Source organism: Pteronotus mesoamericanus, unplaced genomic scaffold (genome assembly GCF_021234165.1).
Source record: "Pteronotus mesoamericanus isolate MK-2021 breed Mesoamerican mustached bat unplaced genomic scaffold, CSHL_Meso_final contig_82, whole genome shotgun sequence".
In the NCBI taxonomy this organism is placed as follows: domain Eukaryota; kingdom Metazoa; phylum Chordata; class Mammalia; order Chiroptera; family Mormoopidae; genus Pteronotus; species Pteronotus mesoamericanus.
This window is the reverse complement of record NW_026555265.1, coordinates 3,177,578-3,196,171: the sequence shown is the minus strand read 5'-3', so window position 1 is coordinate 3,196,171 and position 18,594 is coordinate 3,177,578. Positions and strand designations below refer to the sequence as shown.

Here is an 18,594-nt window from a genome sequence, read left to right as displayed (position 1 = left end):
TTAATGCACCACTATATTTACCCAAACCAAAATGCAATGTCTTCGTCATCTTTCTAAATAACTTAGCTTGAAATACTCTTTGAAATTCTCAAATTCAAAGCAAAAAGAATTATTATCCTAAAGTAGATGAAGTCTCCCTGATTTTCAGTTGGACTGTTTCACTCTGCATTTAGCTAATACAGAATCCCTGGGTCTTCATTGAGCCTGACCGTTCTCATGTTTAACCCCAAGTTAAGGGTATCAAGGTGAAGCACCTTAGTGCATCATACCTGACCGTACTCTACTTCTCTGTCACACAGTGGTTTCTACTTGCAGAAAAACAGAGTCAATTCCTTAGTCAAAAACATGAGAGATTTTCAAAGAATATGAATTTAGAAGGACAGTCTGGTTCTACAAATGGACTAGAACCAAATAGTATTTTTGAATCTACCAAGTGTCATTTGTCTCACAAAATCATAGTAATTGATACCCAACCAACCAGCCACATCATTGAATACTGAATATGGACATTCAAAATAAATAAGGCAATGATCTCAGCCTCAGCATCAGCCTTCTATTAGCCATTGAGATATGGTCGTCCCCAATATGAAAAAGCATAATTCCTTCAGTTTAAAAATGAAAAAAGAAATTTAGAAATCCATGATGTGGACAGAGAATGAGGCAACAGTGCAGGGTAACAAAAAAATCTTACATCTATTATTGAAAAGAGAAGTTGACAAACAGGTATCAATGTGATGAAAGACTATTTCAAAAATATCCCCTTCTTTTAGAGATGGGACAGCAGCCTGGGGTGGCCATTAAAGACAGAAGCTTACTTTCCTTCCAAAAATGGTATGAAGCTTGAGGGAGTGTGGTTCTACGATAAAAATACTTTAAGTAGCTCATTTAAATTATTCACCACTGGAATATCCAGATAGAATCAACCATTCCCACTTTATATGATGACACATTGCTCCTTCTTGATTTAGCTCTTTTATTAAAGCACATATTTTGCTCTTTGTTATTTTAGTTGCAAATCAGTGGGTTTCCCCTATTAGACTACAAGCTCCTTGAGGGAAAGCACTCTGTTTCACTAATCTCTATATAGAGCACAGAGGAGATGTTTAATAAATGGTAATACTATCATTATTATAAATTATTATTATTCCAAATCTCTATTACCTTAAAGTGAACTCTGAAAGAATGAGCAAATATGTTTTACCATGGAAAACTTTATCCCTTTCTACTTACTGGCATAAGGCCAATGCTCTACAATTCCGGTGGGTAACAGGTCCTGCATGACACTTATTATTGTTGTTAATAACATTAGTCTTAAAGTAGCCACCGTTTCCCACTGTTGTTGAACTAAGTCTTCATCCCTAAATCACCTCTAGACTGATTGTTATGGGTGCACGCTAACCTCTAGAAACATTGCAATCATATGTAGCACACTTGACATTTCTTCCGCAATGAAAGATCTGTAGAGAGGTCTTAGCCTTATTTATAATAAGGCTTATTTATAATGGACAAAATCTCAGATTGTTAGTGCTTAGAGTGCTGAAACATATCTCACTTTTAACTGAGGGTGTGCATCCAAATCTCATGGGGGCACTGTCTTCTACTGCACACAATCTCCAGGCCTCACTCTAGAATTCGCAAATGAGAATCTTTGGGGTTGAAACACAGACACGAGCATCTTGACAAGCTTCTTGGATGATTCTGATTAGTAACCCTGGTTGAGAGTCACTGACCTCCATGGAAAACAAACTAGGTCTGAGGAACTGTTCCAGAGTAAAGAAGACAAAGGAGACACAGCAACTAAAAGCAGCTTGTGATTCAGGATAGGATCCCAGACCAGAAAATGCATATGAATAGGGAAACTGACAAAATCTGAATAACGTTTACATTTAGCAAGTAGTATTGTGTTAGTGTTAATTACCTGGTTTTGGTAACTGAACTGTGATTATGTAAGACATCAACATTTAGTAAACTAATAAAGGCTAAAAGAGAACACTTTAAGCTATTTTTCAACATTTGTATGAAGTCTGAAATTATTTCAGGATGAAAAGTCAATTTTTTTTATTTTAAGAAAAAAGTCATTGATCTAGTCTAATAACTTTATTTTATAGATGGAGAAATATTCAACCATTGTGATAAAGTGAAACAGTCAGTGTAGAAGCACACCAAGAACCCCACTGTAACCCCAAATCTCCTAACTCCTAGCTGAGGACACGTTTACCACAGTACATTGCAAATGCAGTGAGACAAACCAAGACCTCATGGGAAAGAGGAGGAAACTTGTTCTGCCCCCTACAACCGCAAAAGACTATGAAGAAGAGAAAAGAGGTTCTTACTATGTGGAAGACTTGAAATATCTTCTTACCGAAATGATCGGGAGCACATGACACATCCTAAGAAAACCCAAGCTGAATGCAGCATGGATTAACCATTAATCTTAGCTTAATGGGCAGCAGCAGTGAAATCCCACAAAGCTTCATTGTCCTACTGATGGGGCACATATCCCTACCTCAGGAGACTCCAAGAGGATAAGATGGGCTATGTGAGACCAAGGGCCTTCTGTGATTCCTCCAGTTTTCATTTTTTATACACAAATGCCTTCAAATTCTTCTCACTGAAAAATCCTTGTAACTATTTATATAGAATGATGCCAACCATTACTCACTCTCCTTCAACCTTGCCATTTCATCAAGTCTGAGGCTTAGCAAATGCACAAATGCTTTAAAAATAATCAGACACTCATTTCATTTCAAGGTGGTTGTTTTTTGGCATGTATTTTTTTTCAAAGGAATACTGGAGCTGACAGGTACTTGCTCTAAAAATTTACTTCACCACCTGCTATCTGCAATATTGCTTTCATGGAGTAATATTGTATTAAAAGGTCACTGGCTGTTTAAGTCTTAAACAGTTTTAATCATTCTAAAAGTCTCTTAATGGTAAGAAAAGGAAGCTCAGAACAAACAGCAGCAGGGACTCTAATTAAAAGGGCCAATTCATCTAATTTTATTTGGGGTTAATTATTCAGGATTCACTCTTTCATGTGTAAGGAATAGCAATTAGTAATTTTAGTGATTTGAGAATCATTGGAGGTGTAATCAGTTAAAATGAGTGAGTGTTTACAACACAAGATGGTGAATTAGTCTCTCTCAGCTGGAGAACAGGAACATTAGGCTCCAAGAGATCAAGGCTAAGGATTTCAGACCCTAGTAATAACAGCCACTTCAAAATAAAACACATGTCAACAGCATCTAGCATTCTGTTTACTTTTAGCCAAGGTAAGGCACAGAAGCTTCATGAAATTACCTTTAACCAGATCTCCACCTTTGCCGCTGTTCCCAATCACTTCCATCTATTTGACTCTTGCCACCATGGTAACCATAAATGCATTACATTAAAAAAGCAGTTCTAAATGAATATATCATTTATAAGCAACCCAAGACACAGAATAATCACAGCATCCATTTATTCCACGTCTGCACCTCTGATTGATCACAGGGCATCTCCACCTGCACCTCTAGCTTAGCTCTACATTCAAAACTGAATTCGCCCACAGACCTGCTTACCTCTTGTGCATCCCCTATCATTACTGTTTACTTCATTACAATTCTCCCATTCAGATTGGGAGAAAACGCTTTTTTTTGTGTCTGTCCCACACATCCACACAGAGTAGAGTGAGCTATATGAAATTACACCAAATTTCTCAAATCCATTCACCATTCCCCAATTCATCTTTACTGACACCAAAACACTTAATGCCTAGCTACCTCACATCTACACTTAAGAAACAGTCTAAACTGTTTCCATTCTTACTGACCTGACTCTCTCAAACTAATCTCTTTTATTGTTGCCAGATTGAAAACTTTCATTGACCCCAAATACCCAAAACAATCTTGAAAAAGAAGGACAAGGTTGGAAGACTCTACCTTCGCGATTTCAAAACCCACCACAAATCAAAACAGTGCGGTGCTGACAGGTATATAGACCAATGAAGTAAAATAGAGAGCCAGAAATAAAACCTCATGTACATGGGCAATTGATTGTATGGTAACTGTGCTGGAGTTGTAGAGGAGGACTTAGGGACTACTAGACCCATGATGGAACCTCTGCTCCAGGCTTCCCAAGATGCAACAGGACCTCATCCTGGACAGGCAGAATCCTGAAAAAGGATAGGCCTCCTATGAGGACATGGAGAGCAACCTGACAAGCTCAGTTCACCCTCCTAGAATGCTCTGGTGACTGAATTCTTTCAGACTACTGCTGCAAACAGCAGCTCTGAAAGCTCTGTACTTTAAACGCCTTGCTTTTACTAAGCCACCTACCAACTCAGTAGTCTGCCTGACTAGCAGCCTTGACTCTAAGAATTCACTCTGTCCTGACTTCGCTCTCTACCATTTCTTAATACTGGAACCCAAGCTATTCTTGGGGGCCCAGGTCACCGGTAAACCCCCCATGGCCTTCCTTGGCTGCCCTTTGACAGAGGCATCTCCCCACCTCTCACCTTCTGTTGCATTTCTAGAGTACATCCACAGTGTATCTCATTGAGAATAAAAGAGCCATTTGCCTTCTGTACCCTGTGTTTCTAGAGGGCACCTATGATGTATGATTCATTACTCTAGCTCAACGGCACCTTTTCTATGCCTTCCTTACAGGGTTAAGACGAAAAGGAGTTAAGAAAATATTTGCCAAGTGGGTATATGCATGAATTCTTGACGACATGTTCAATCCTTGCCCAGTAAATTATTCTTTGAAGGAAGAATATGATAAATTGAGTGAATATCAATTTCAAACCATGTGCATGTGTATGGGATGTGTGTGCATTTGTGTGTGTGTGTGTGTGTGTGAGAGAGAGAGAGAGAGAGACAGAGAGAGAGACAGAGAGAAAGCACAAAAAGAAAAAATGAAAGATTGAAAAAGGGAGGCTCAATTAAATTGAATGAACATCCTTATGGAGATAATTTACACAAACAAAAAATGCCTTGCCTTGATCAGTAACTCAGGTGAGTTTGATGTATAAAAGAAATAGCACTCCGGTATTAAAATACGTCACTTCCGTTAACACCTGAGTCATTTACTAGCTGTGTGAACTTGGGCCAGTCATGGAACTTCTGAAGCTCATTCTTTTTTTTTTCCTTTTTTTTTTTTCTTTGTAAAATGAGAGTAACAGCACTTTTCTATTTAGTGCCCAGGGTAAATTTAAGAATACTTTTACAAACACAATGTCCTGTATAATATATTTTTATTGTTAAGTGATTCTCTATGCAACTTAACCATAAACTCTTTCTTCACTTTTAGAAATGCTAATACAAAGCATAATCAATTACTGAGTGAGAATATGCCATATATTTAACACGGCTCTTCAGATTCAGTTGTTCCGAAGACTTGGAGTAAAGACAGAGAAACCAAAGGCCTAAGAGTATAACTAAAACAATAGCAAAATGAAGTTCTAGCCAAATAAATAAATATTCTTCTCTCCCCGGAATGTTTAGAAATCTTGGAAAGGAACCACGGAAGGAGCCCTGAGGTGGCACTAACTTGGCATATCAAGTGCTTCTGCAACTGATTAACCCGACATTTCCTCGGGTCTGGGAGTATTACTGGGTCACTTTATTTTTTTTAATGGACAAACTGTTCTTGAACAATTTGCAAGACATAAACAAGCTATTGTGATGAATCAATCAAAGGAGACAGTTTTGTCCTCAAAATCCAGTGAAATTGCCAAGTCAAAACAACCACCACAACCAAGCAGTCAGACAAACAAGAACATCCCAAAATCCCAATACCCTGACTTAGCTCTGGATAGGCTTTTCTTTGACAGCTTTGATCTGTAAATCCGCACCCCCACATCTACAAGGGGCAAGTCCCATTCAGTAGCAATTTCCAAAGGCTTCCAAAAGCCATTGGATACTTATCTTCCATCAACTTATGTTTTCTGAATTAGAATAGAAAATTCAACAAGTAATCTCTTGAAAATCTAGTGTTGTCTCTGGGGAAGCACTCCAAGAAAAACCTCATTCCTTGTATTTCATACACTGCTTTCTTCACTGCCTCAGATTAGGAAGTCATGTGATGGAAGACAGTCCCGAATGCAAAGTCTGTGACATGTTCTGGGCAGAAGTTCAGGTACCTTGTTATTTTAGCAGACCTGATCCGGCTGCCCAAAGACATAATTTAGCTGAGTGAGGAACCCGTCCCCTCCCCCCACTTCATTTGGCCAGCTGCCTAGGAAGGTCTTTCATTCCGAGGGCAATGGATTTATTGCTCCCTTTTATTTCTCCAACAGTAGTTCCAGTTCTCTGAGTTTCAAGTTCAGTGAGCTCAGCCTTGGCATCCAAGGATCTCCTTATGTCTCATCCTTAAGAGCATTTGTCCCAGGTCTGTTTGCCAAGGACATGGTGGCAGTTCCCTTCCTGGCACTTGAGTCTGCAATATTATGCTTCTGCTTATAAACAGACCCATCCCAACACTTGAGTTACCTCCCCAAGTCCTTCTGGCACTGTCATGGCTTAATTGGAGCTAATGGTATAACTTTATAAACTCTCAAAATTACCAGATTAGAGGGGAATCAGAATAGAATAAAGAGGTGTGTTACTTTTCAGGTCAGCAAACAATGGCCTGATTGCCAAATCTAGCCCCTTTCCTGTTTTGGCAAATAAAGTTTTATTGGAACACAGCTACAGTCATTAGCTTACTTATAATCCACGGCTGCTTTTGTGTTCTGTGGGCAGAATTGAGTGGCTGATTTTCTGATCAGCAAAACTTACAGTTTTCTGTCTGGACTTACCAAAGTTTGCCAAATCTGATCTAGTCCTTGAACACATTTTACAGATATAAAATTCAGATTTAGTCAGGTTAAGCAATGTTCCTAGGGAATAAGTAAAATTTTCAAAGCTCTATAACGAGGGCAGTGCCGGCAACATGGTGTATATATATATATATATATATATATATATATATATATATATACACACACTCAATAAATACTGGTTACCTCCAGTGTCTGACAAGAAATTTTATGTTCCTTCAATGTGGAATGGTGATAAAATGATTTTTTTAAGACAACATTGGTGCCCTTGAGAAATTCACTAGCTAGAGAAAATACATAAACAGATAATTTCAACATAATATCGCATGCATTAGTTTTCTGCCGCAACAAATTACCCACACAATTATTTAAATTAACACGAATTAATTAGCTTCCAGTTCTAGAAATAGTAAGGCTGTCTCAGTTATCACTGGGCTAAGATCAGTCCGTTGGCCAGGTTGTGTTCTTTGCCAGAATCACTAAGAAGAATGCATTTTCTTGCCTTTCCAACTTCTAAAGACTGTCCTCATTCCTTGCCTTGTGGCCACCTTGTTCCATATTCGAGGACAGTGGAGGCTATTGAGTTCTTTTTCATATCACATTACCCCAAAGTCTTCCTCTATCTCCATTGTCTATGTCTAAGGACCCCATGATAACAGGATAAATTCCCTACCTTAACTTGAGCTGATTTAACAACTTTAATTCCATCTGCAAAATCCCCCCTTGCCACGAAACCCAACATATTCACAAGTTCTGGAGACGAGGGCATGGGCATCTTTGAGGTGGTGGAGGAGGGAGTACTGTGAGTACACAGTGCTATAAACCTGAAAGGGCAATTCGTCAGCACAGGACCACAGCAGAGACAAGAGCAAGAGCTCTTTCATGGTACAAATTTTCTGGAGTTGCCTGTAATTTTGTAAAATCCTACCATATTTCAGCATGTTTTTACATTTAAATATATTTTAAAGTTCCATTCCTGCCCCATAGACATTATTCTTTTTATAACTATCATCTTGAGAGCACATTTAAGAAAAAAAAGAAACCTATTAGATATTAGGTTGAGAAATTTTCGAAAGCAAGTTGAAGTGAGAATTTCACTCAAACCAGTTACAGACTCTCCCCATGGAATTACTTTTCTCAGGTTCATTTCATAGATAAGAAAACTCAGAAAGACTAGGAACCTGCCCACGCAGACCACAGCTAAGGCCTAGAGAAAGTTACTTCATCTCTCTGAAGTTCATAATCAGAATGAAATATATTAGTAGAGCATTTTTCTGATGGTCTCTGTGGCAAGGCCTTAAAAGGGAGGCAGGAGTACTAAAACCTATTTGAGAAAAATAAATGCTACAATTTGCAAAAAGCTGGAGCAATATACAGCATAGACCTGAGATGATGGAAACATTTTATTACAAGTATATTTAACTCTTCAGACAAAAATATAACTAACACTAAAAGACGTAAGATGATGATCTTTCCCAGCTTTTATAATGTAGAAAAATATGAAGCATTTCACATAAATATTAACAAATAGACAGAGAGTGTGTGTGTAACAGAAGTTAAAAGTGAATTGCCTGGTTTGAGAATGCACGAGTGCCCAATAACTGGAAGTACGCAAGTAGAGGCAAGAAGGCTACTTGACATGAATATCATAGTGGATGTACAAGCTTTATAAATTCAAAAAGCCCTGAAAATGGCCCTTAAAGGCCCTTTCACACTGATACTTTATGATTTCATGATTCAAAGTACAAGGGCCAATTTACTGGTAATAAGAGACTCAGGTTTCTTTTTAATAGGTAGAGTCAGAAACCCCCACCTCATGCCATGACAGGACAGTTATCCTAACTGCAAGTAAGTGCTTCCCAAGGGTAGGATATAAAAATAATTCCCTAGGCAAGATCAGGCAAAAAAACAACTTGCAATGTGGACGTGACTCTAACACCCACGTGTAAGGTCCAAACACCCACGTCTCACTATCCCATTGAAAATCAACCTTCTTATCTCCAGAGTGTCCCAAAAAGCTCCATTCGACCCCCTCTCACGCCGTGATTCTTCAGAGACCAAATATGTGCTCACCTAGAGGTATGACGGGGAGCACCTAGGCTGTCAATCCTTGCAAATCTTACTCTCTCCCACATCTATAAGCTTGCTTAATGGATATAGCCTATTCCCTTTAACTAATAGGTGTAAGGATCTGGTATAAAGGCTTCAAAACGTGTGAGAACTTTCCGATCGGGCCCTTGCTAACTGAGATGGAGGTGATGCAACAGTATTTCTTAAATTAAGGTGTACACATTTCCACCCTTTACAATAAAAAAACCAGGTAAAATACCAAATTACCAAGACGGAAAATTCCCACCGTAAACAACTAGAGCTACGCAGGAGAGAAAAACAAGACATCCAGTCACAAGAGCTAAATGCCCTCCTGTTACAGGAAAATATACACACATTCCCACGCAGAGCCTTTTCCTTGTGAATAGAGCTAAAGGTGCAGGAACTAGTTTGATAGAGACATTATATTACTTAGACAAAACTGAACCAGATTATCTGTTTGTTTATTAGATTGTGGATTTAGGCACATTGTTCTTCACTAAGAGCTCTTGACATGAGCAGACACACACATTCTCTGGAATGAAGGCTTTTGTGAGAGTATTTTATGGTACTTAGGCCCTTGAAAAGACTTATAAAAGCTATCACACCAGAGGATTAAACCCAATCTTTGGGGCTACCACTTTAGGAGGGTCCAGTTCACTTCACACAGCCTTAATTAGGACATGTGAGCTTTCTTGGACATAACACCAAATGGTTCCAACTCATGCAGTGTGGAATTTCTCATGTTACCCCCACCCACAAAGCAAACGCAAAGTCCTGAGTGCCGGGGGATAAAACTAAAAGCAGAGCATTCTAGACATGGAACTCAGCTACAGTTCATTTCTGTCATTGAAAGGAAAAAGATACTGTTGGCTTTATTTTTATTTAAATTTCAGTCAGGAAAATTAAAATGATAAATTCCCATTCTGATTCCATATTTTCCTAACTGAATAAAAGATTACAGCATCCAACTGGGTTCTAGTTTTGTTTTTGTTTATTTGTTTTCAGAGTAAGGCTTTTAAAGCCTCAAACTGGATCCAAGATTAGACCAGTGTATAGAATCCAGAGTCTCATTATTTAAGAAACACAGAATGGCAATTCATCCCCAACCAATAGATGTATACATGTGAGATGGCCACACATTCCTAGTGACAAAAGGACGTCCCACACTTCAGTCAAACACCTGCACCCTTTGTTTCTCGAAAATTTAAGGTGCTGTACTATAAAGTGCTGATTTGTCCCATCAGTTATAAAATAGGTGTAGTAACTATTGATCTATCCTTGTAGTCAATGATTTATCTATCTTGCTGCTCTGATTATTGTCAGTTGAAATCATATCTCAATGTTTCACCAATCAGCAATATTTTAAAGAAAAGGCGTTTTGCATTAAAAATTACAGAAACTAATAAAGTATATCTAGATGCTTGCTCTTCCTTTTTCTTAAATCATCGATTTGTAGAATCAAGTAGACAAACATCATACAATGGAACTTTTTAGAATTTTGGAAATGTTCTCTCTTGTTCTAATATCTACCATGTGTAGCTATTGAATGCCTGAATTTTTTTTATTTAAGATTAATTTAGATTCAAATTCAGATTTGGAGCTACAACATTGGTCCTCGCATATTTTCTCATATTATACTTAAAATGGTTTGTTCTACTCTCCACTCTCCACTCCCCCTCCCCAAAATCTACTATAAAAGAAATCCAATTTTTCTGTGTGACTCAAGATTTGGTAACAAATAAACTATATTAAAGATTTTAGAGTAAGAGTTAAAAACATGAACACATGATTGCATTTCCATTTATTTAAATACAGTAATATCTTTGGGAAAAAGAATCGTGTCTTACTTTCTCTCAAAACTCCAAATCTAATACTGTGTCAAGCACACGTACGAAGGAGCAACTACGAATGGGAGCAGCTCTCTCAGCATGCGCCGCTGGAATGTAAAGGAAAAGCAACACAATGAAAAGCCCCAGGTGCCAGTGCTGGTGTTGCCATGGGCTTGCTATAAACCTGGGGCATTCATTCCCCAAGAAAGTTCTCATGCTTCATAAGGATGCTGCACGAGGACCATGTTACTGAGAGGATGAAAAAGGTTCTTACAAAAGCCTAGCATAGAATAGGCAATGCACAGAAGCAGGTGTTAAAGTCTCCTATCCATCCCACCAATGAGCAAGTGGGTTGTACAGCTGTAAAGTTTCTGTGCAGGCCCCATCCTCGCCATGAAGAGCTAGCACACTGCTCATGTCCCGTGACAGAGAGGAGGGAATTTAATAACATTCAGTTGAGCAGAACTGGATTCTAGCAAGTCCTCTTCCTTTTTAAAGATACTGTAAAGGCAGCTAAAAAACATCCAAAATGAAATTGGTGGGGGAGAGTTTATGCGAGAACAGGCAGATATTAATTGAACAAAATATGCATGGATATACACTAAATATACAGTAAAAGAGACAGCAAAATTAATGAGTAAAAGTAAGATTATTCATGAAGTGGAACTGGAAAAAACATATAAGCCATTTTTAAAAATTAATTTACATCTTCACCTTAAACCAAAAGTAGTTTCAGTCTAATTAAAAGCTGAATGTTAAAAAATCTTTCTTTGAAATCAAGTTGTACATGCCGGCAAATTGAAACAGAAAAAGAAAATAAATATCCAAAATTGTAATACGCACTGCACATACTTATATAGAAAGCTCACACATATTGCCAAAACACACTAATACAACAATATACAAATTATTTTTTAAACCAACTCAATAAAAATGACGTACATGTGAGAGGCAGTGGAGTATCAGTCTGAAGACTACAGTGTAAGAAACCATGATCATGATTTTCTTGAGGATCCGTGACCACTGTCTTCTTGAAGCTACTTTACAGCTTCTTTCCACAGTTCTTCATAAGTTATGGTGCCAAGTATTCTCTCCCCAGTCTGGCTAGTCTTCTCTGAATGACGTTATCTGTATTATACAGTGGAGTGCTCAGAATTAAATACCTAGTTTCCCAGTTGAAGTCTGACTGAAGGAGAATAAACTTAGACATGAAGGGAACTCCCCTCCATGAATGGATATCCCTTGCTCTACACTGCTAATTCATATCAAGGCTGTCCAGGGGCACACTCCTAATCACTCAGTCTCAGGCATCGCCAAGTGGCTCTCTATCATCTTAACCTTGCTTCATATTTTCAACACTTTACCAATGTTCTTTCAAAATAAAAGCTTAGAAGTGAAGCTTGCATGTATGGTTTTAGAAACTAAAAAAATTGTTTCCTGAAATTTTACTGTGCTTTATAAGTCATAAATGAAGAAACTGAGATGGTCTATTCCCTCACACTAGAAATAAAATCAGTGCTGAAATTGGGGGCAAAGGATTAAGTAGAATGCTGCTCCAAAGGTAGCTGGCTCCGGAACAAGTTAAATTTTTTGCAATGAGCAAAGCCAGGCTTTCAAGTCCCAGTCTTCCCAGGAGGAAATAATTAATCCGGAGATTAGTCATTTGAAGTCTTCAAAGGCCAAAGCAGAGAGAATACTTAAAGAGTTATCTTGACCTATACCTTGGAATAAGATGGATGATACTGAATCTAATACGGAGGTGCCATTCTCAAGGGCACATGGATGACTTGCTAGGAGAGCACTATGCAGCCTTGATACCTGCATCCCAATCCCAGCAAAATCTAAGAACTATGTACCCTCTGTTCATGAACCTTTTTCAGGCACAAAAACAGAGAAGGCAGACATATCCAAGAACATTGGGGTTAGCCTTAATGAACATAAAGATGTCTTCAAATGAATGAAGCAAATATTTATTTTCCAAGAATTTTCCTCACAAGGCAGACAAAACTAAAGCCAGAATTTTTACACAACTGACTATGTGCAGAAGTGATTTCACCAAACTGTTGCTAAGAAATTGTCAACCATCTCTCCAACCATCTTTCTTTGTAAACATGCCAATTTCAAGCAAAAGATTCATGGACATAAAAAAGGGTAAAAGCTTGTCTTCCTCTGACTGGCTTATTTCACTTAGCATAGTGTTCTCCGGGTCCATCCATGCTGTCTGAGAAAGACAAATACCATATGACTTCCCTCATTTGTGGAATCTAATGAACAAACTGAACTAACAAGAAAAACAGAGGTAGACTCATAGAGAGCAGGCTGACAGCTGGGGGGAAGCGAGGGTTAGGGGGTGGAGGGATTGAGCAAAAAGGGAAAAGGGCTCACGGACATGGACAGCAGTGCAGTGATTGGTGGGGATCTATAAGGGGACTAAATGGTAGTGGAAAAATATACAATAACAAAACTTCTTAAAGGGTAAAAACTATTGACAAAGGCTAAACATGGACATGTAACTGGGACGTTCTTTTGATCTCAAAATGAAGGATCCAAAATGAATAGTCAACCATTTATTACTAAGAGAAAAATTAGCATGCATGTAACTTAATTCTATTGATAATAATTGAATGTTAAAGTTCAGAACTAGGTGCGGTAGGGAAGATGAAACACTATGTCTCCCCTGAAGTCACATTAGACTAGAAAGGGCCCCATGACAAGAGACTCCCAAAATTCCATTTCCATGGCTTTTATTTTAAAAAGCAAAACCATACTTAGGAGAACTAATTTCAAAAATAGAGCTAATGAATCACGTTTTTTTTTTTTTTTAGAAAAGTCAACAATGAACAGAAAACAGAGATCTTGAAGAATGGGAGTTGAAAACCAGTGCATAAATTGTTCTCCCTTCCTCCTATTAATGGACTATTCTGTGAAACACTAGTGTGTGAGGACTTTGGAAAACGTGCTATGAAACCAAGCAATCAGTTGCACTTGTTAGGAAGTTGTGGCCAGTTTGGTTAAGTACCCTTTTGTATTTGCCATCTCTCATTCTGCATCCCATTCTTATTTTTCCTTCATTCCTCTGTACCCTGTTTATGCTGCTTCTTCCAATCAGCATTAACTTCTGCATCAGGTGCTGTTTTCTCAGTAATCTAGTCTAAGACAGACACCTACATGGTACCATGCTTGGTTAACAAAGACCCACTTCCTTGACTTAGGGAATGGGAGAAATCACTGTAATAAAAGTGTCAGAGAGTGTACTTAACCTGGGCTGATTTCAGGATCTATACTTACAGAAATTTTAAAATAAGATCACAACTCTGCTATAAATAGAATACCAAATGATACTGTAGATAATTTAAGAATCTTTGTTGTTTGGGCTCAGTGCAAAACTATCGCTAAAATTAATCTACTTTAGATAATTCTATTGACAAACTCAGACCAGTCTGGGATGTCTTCTAACCGAATATGCCCCCTAGAGTTTGAACCTTTAACCAATAACAGTCCTGCGTCCAGCCCGGAAGCTAAGCTTACCTCCAGAAAATAGTGAAATAGGCAAAACAAAAGACTGCACTTTCCAAGCCCCTCTTCCACAAAACAGTTGCCACACCCATGCTCATGCAAAGCTATATAATCAATACCTTCAAAAGAAGCCTTCCAGCATCTTCTTCATGGTTGAGAGAAGTCTTTAAGACACTCTCACTAAAAATTAAAGTTTACCATAGCAATGCTATCTAGGCTTAGCTTCAAAATAATCTTGGGTGAGAGAAAGGAACAGATATAAAGATAAAACAAGAATGGCTATAAGTCAAATTATTGCTGAAGTTGGATAATATATTCATGGAGGTTCATAATAGTATTCTTGTTACTTCTGTATATGTTTAAATTCTTTCATAATAAGATGTTTAAAAATTAAAAGTATATATTTTTTAAAGTTATAATAATAACTCCTATTATCCTAAGGGTAAAAAAGGTTATGGACCTTAACTATGTTCACTTCATTTTTTAAAATTAAATGCACTACTCTCACCTTGTTTCATAAACTAAAAAAGTAGACAACTCTTCAGAATCAAGAAAAAGACCATCTCCAAGCTAGTCCCAGCCGGTACGGTTCATGTTTTGTATGGGTTGGAAGTGTCTTAAATTCCTGCTGAATTTTTTATATACATAAACAATTTAACCAATATCTGAGTCCTCCCTTAATTTTCTCTTAAGAAACTTAAAGAGGTGCTTAGTGGATGCAAAACAAATAGTTTCACTTGGTTCGGATTTACTGGAAACTGTTTACACTGGAAATCTAACTTGTGAACGCCTGAGGTAACTGTGCAAGTACAATATTTGCATTTGCCTAAGGAAATGAACTAAAAATACAATATCTACTGCTCTGAATATCAGCTCATAGTTAAATACCGATACGCTGGGCATCAATAATACCATTATTATTTGTATAGCACTAATTGAGTGACCTCAAAGGACAACGGGAACACTACCAGATTTTAATTCTCAAATCATCCCCCTAAGGAGTACCAAGTGTTGGGAGAATTGACACTTAAACAATGTGATTCCAAACCTGGGAGCATTTCACACGTTCAGACTCATCACAGTGAAGAGCTAGGATTTAACTCTCATAGGGGAAACTCTATCTAGGCGAATTCTACCATTTTAATGCATTAATGAATTTTCTGTTCTTTAAAAAACAAGATGTAATTGAAATTAGATTGGCATCCAGTATCCCGATACATTTTCCCTGTGCATTGGAAACTTTTGAGAACTGTTTTATTTAACTATACAACAAGATGGAAAGTTTGGGGGACAGGGGCACATCTTAAAGTAGGAAAAGATCTTAATGCCACCAACTTTTTACTTTACTGAAATATCTTTCCTCCCAGATCTCTCAGGAACAGTATTGTCCAGACTGAATTCAAAGTCTTCAGCACATTCTGAAGAACCCTGCTCCATTGTTTAAAAAGACTAAATTCTGGGGAAGATTCCACTATTCCAAATCCACCACCCATATGCACTTTGAGTATTCACTGAGAAAGCCAAGCACTTTTTTCTAATGGTTTTCAAATGAACCTTTTCCAGATGTAAAATTCTGCGACTCTAGTAAATGGCTGCTTTGGATACCAAAAGGTAGTGGCAGAGCTTCTAAAGAGTTAATGCAAATAATAAAACTGCCTAATTATTTGCAAGGAGTAACTCCAGCTCTGGCTAGTTACCTCTAGCCCTTTCCTCAAAGGATTTGGTAACTAAGTGACTGCTGCATCCACCATACAAGCAATCCTAAAAGTAACTATGGACTATTATCATGTCACTTCATGCACTTTTCCTTGAAATGAGCTCCTTTTCTTCTAAATCCACAGCCACTTCCTCCATCCCGGCTCCAATTCTTTAGCTTACTTGCTTGCTCAATGTGCTCACATTCTTCTTCAACCAGAAGCCAAGGCTGGCTCTACCATCAGCGGCCAAAGGACATGCAATGCTTCTTTGAAGTATCATGGAATATTTGCATGCCTAGGAGCACACTAACGCACACCAGCCTTCATCCCGAGCCCCACATACCAAGCCCCATTCATAATTGACCAACTCTTCAAGCCCAGCACCAAAGTCATCAGCACGATAAAGCCTTTGCTGATTTCTTCATTCAAATTTTTTCTGTTTTCATTGCTTTCTCATAGTAGATACCTGTGTCTCCCTTATGCTCTGACACTTTCTACCTTATAACTGTATCTATACTTACCTGTAAGCTCCCTGCTCAAGAAAACTATAATTTATATGTCCCCTACAGCAGCTTTTCAAATATTTTTGATCATGGCCCAGAATAAGAAATACAGTTTACGTTGAGATTGAGCATGTATGTAAGTACATGGACACACATACACGCACAACTGAAACAAAGGTTTTCCAAAACAACACTGACCCCAACATATTCAAAGTATTTATTTTTGCTGGTCATATCACAACACATTGATTTGATTTATGACCTACTATGTGACCCACTTCTCAGAGTATCTAGTACAGGGTTTCTTACATAGTATCAACAAATGCCAACAAAAAAATAAAAAAATGAACCAGCCTACAAAAAGAGATTTCCTTTTTCGCAATCATATTTGTCCACTGAAGTTCTCTTTGTTCCTTAATAAAAACATTCCTTGTAAAATTTGGGCAAAACTAATACCTTCTTCAAAGGTTAAGCAACAGGAGCTGCTTTTGCAGTCTTCAGAGCGGGGCACAGTCACTTTTCGCCGCCCCCCCCCCAAATTCACCAGCAGCACCCATCTCATTCCCAAGTCAGTATGTGACTTGAGATGATAAAAATTTCACTCTAACCCTCATCTTTAAATCAAGTACACATGTCTGCTGTTTGCAACCACAGTTTATGCCTTACACAAAGCAGGTGATTGATAAAATTACACTGACTTAAATCTCATACATGACGTCAATTATTTTACCACTCAAGGAAACCAAGGATTTGAGCGCTCGTTCTCTGAATGTGTTTTATTCATTTCAAACATTAATTGAGCCCTCTTATCAGGAATGCGTAAAACCTAGTCTTCGGCTTCAGGAAAATCACATTCTCCTAGTGTGTGTAGATTCAATTTTACAAAAACTGTTTAAGAATCTTTGTAGAACTGGAAGGCCAACAATATCGGGTGAATACAGTCCTTTTCCCTCCTTATGTGTCCGTATAATGGTAGCATTTTGCTTGTCCCCAAATGTAATTATTAACTTTCAACTGAGATTTCATCCGGCTCTCAAGTAAAAATTCAGTGTATATAAACTGCCCTGAAACCATCCAACTTGATGAATCAAACCTGTGCTTTCTATTAAACTGTCTTGCACTCATGCTAGCCTCAGAACTCTGATTCTATTCTAGTTCAGCTCTTATAAAGACAAATATAAAAACAGGGTATCAACAATTTGTGTCATCGCACTTGTATAAAGGATGCTTCTCCAAATGCTCACTGCTTGAGTTGTTTTTCCAATAACATATTGAGAATACCTTCTAGAACATAAGATAGGCGGTTAGCTCATCTTTGTGAGTAGCATCTAAACCTGGTTGTGATTTTCAAATAATACAAATAACATTTTATAGCTGAATTATTTCTAGGTAGAAAAACTGTAGCAATTAGTTGATCACAAATTATAAATTATAGATGTCCACAATTAAGTAATCTTTGAAAAGATTAAAGTCTTAAAAAACAAGTCAAGGACATCTACTGAGAAATGTTACTGAAAATGATCACAGTCCACAATTCTCAAATATTATTAACTGAGACTGTCAGTGGCTTTAGGTTCCTTTACAACATTGAATAGCCTGAGCACTGAAGACCTCCAGCCCGCTCTCCTGTGCGGTACAGACTCAGGAATCCTTCCCACGACTCAGGGCCACACTAGACAACCTGACACATCAAATGAGAGTAAACGGTAGTAAACGCAGTAGACACTGCATTGTTTCTACTGCAGTGTGCTGACTGTAAATCAGGAGACATGTGTCCTTGTCCCTACGCTTCAGCCATACTGCTTTGAGAACCTGGGAGAGTCACTTTTGCTTTGAACCTTAATTTCCCCATGTAAAATCAGGTGCTGGGATGAACCCAGTGATTCTCAAATCTGGTTTCAGTGAATCACATGGGAAACTTTTGTAAAGTACTGATGTGCAGACCCACTGCAGAACAGTTAGATCAGGTCCTCTGGGGTGAAGCCCTCACGTTTGTATTTCATAAAATCTCTACTGCTGATTCTACAGTATAGTCAGGGCTATACTGATGATGGCCCAGATGATCTTTAAGATTTTTCCCAACACTCTCTACGGTTCTCTAACCAACAGAATCAAAGAGTGAGACCACTCAGACCACAACTCTCACAAGCTCCCACGTT

General features: G+C 38.1%; 1 protein-coding gene across 9 annotated transcripts in view; it reads right to left on the bottom strand.

Moving 5' to 3' along the window:
* The window catches only part of LPP (LIM domain containing preferred translocation partner in lipoma), a 618,933-nt gene that overhangs the window by 355,678 nt on the left and 244,661 nt on the right, over nt 1-18,594 (bottom strand). The window lies entirely within an intron of this gene.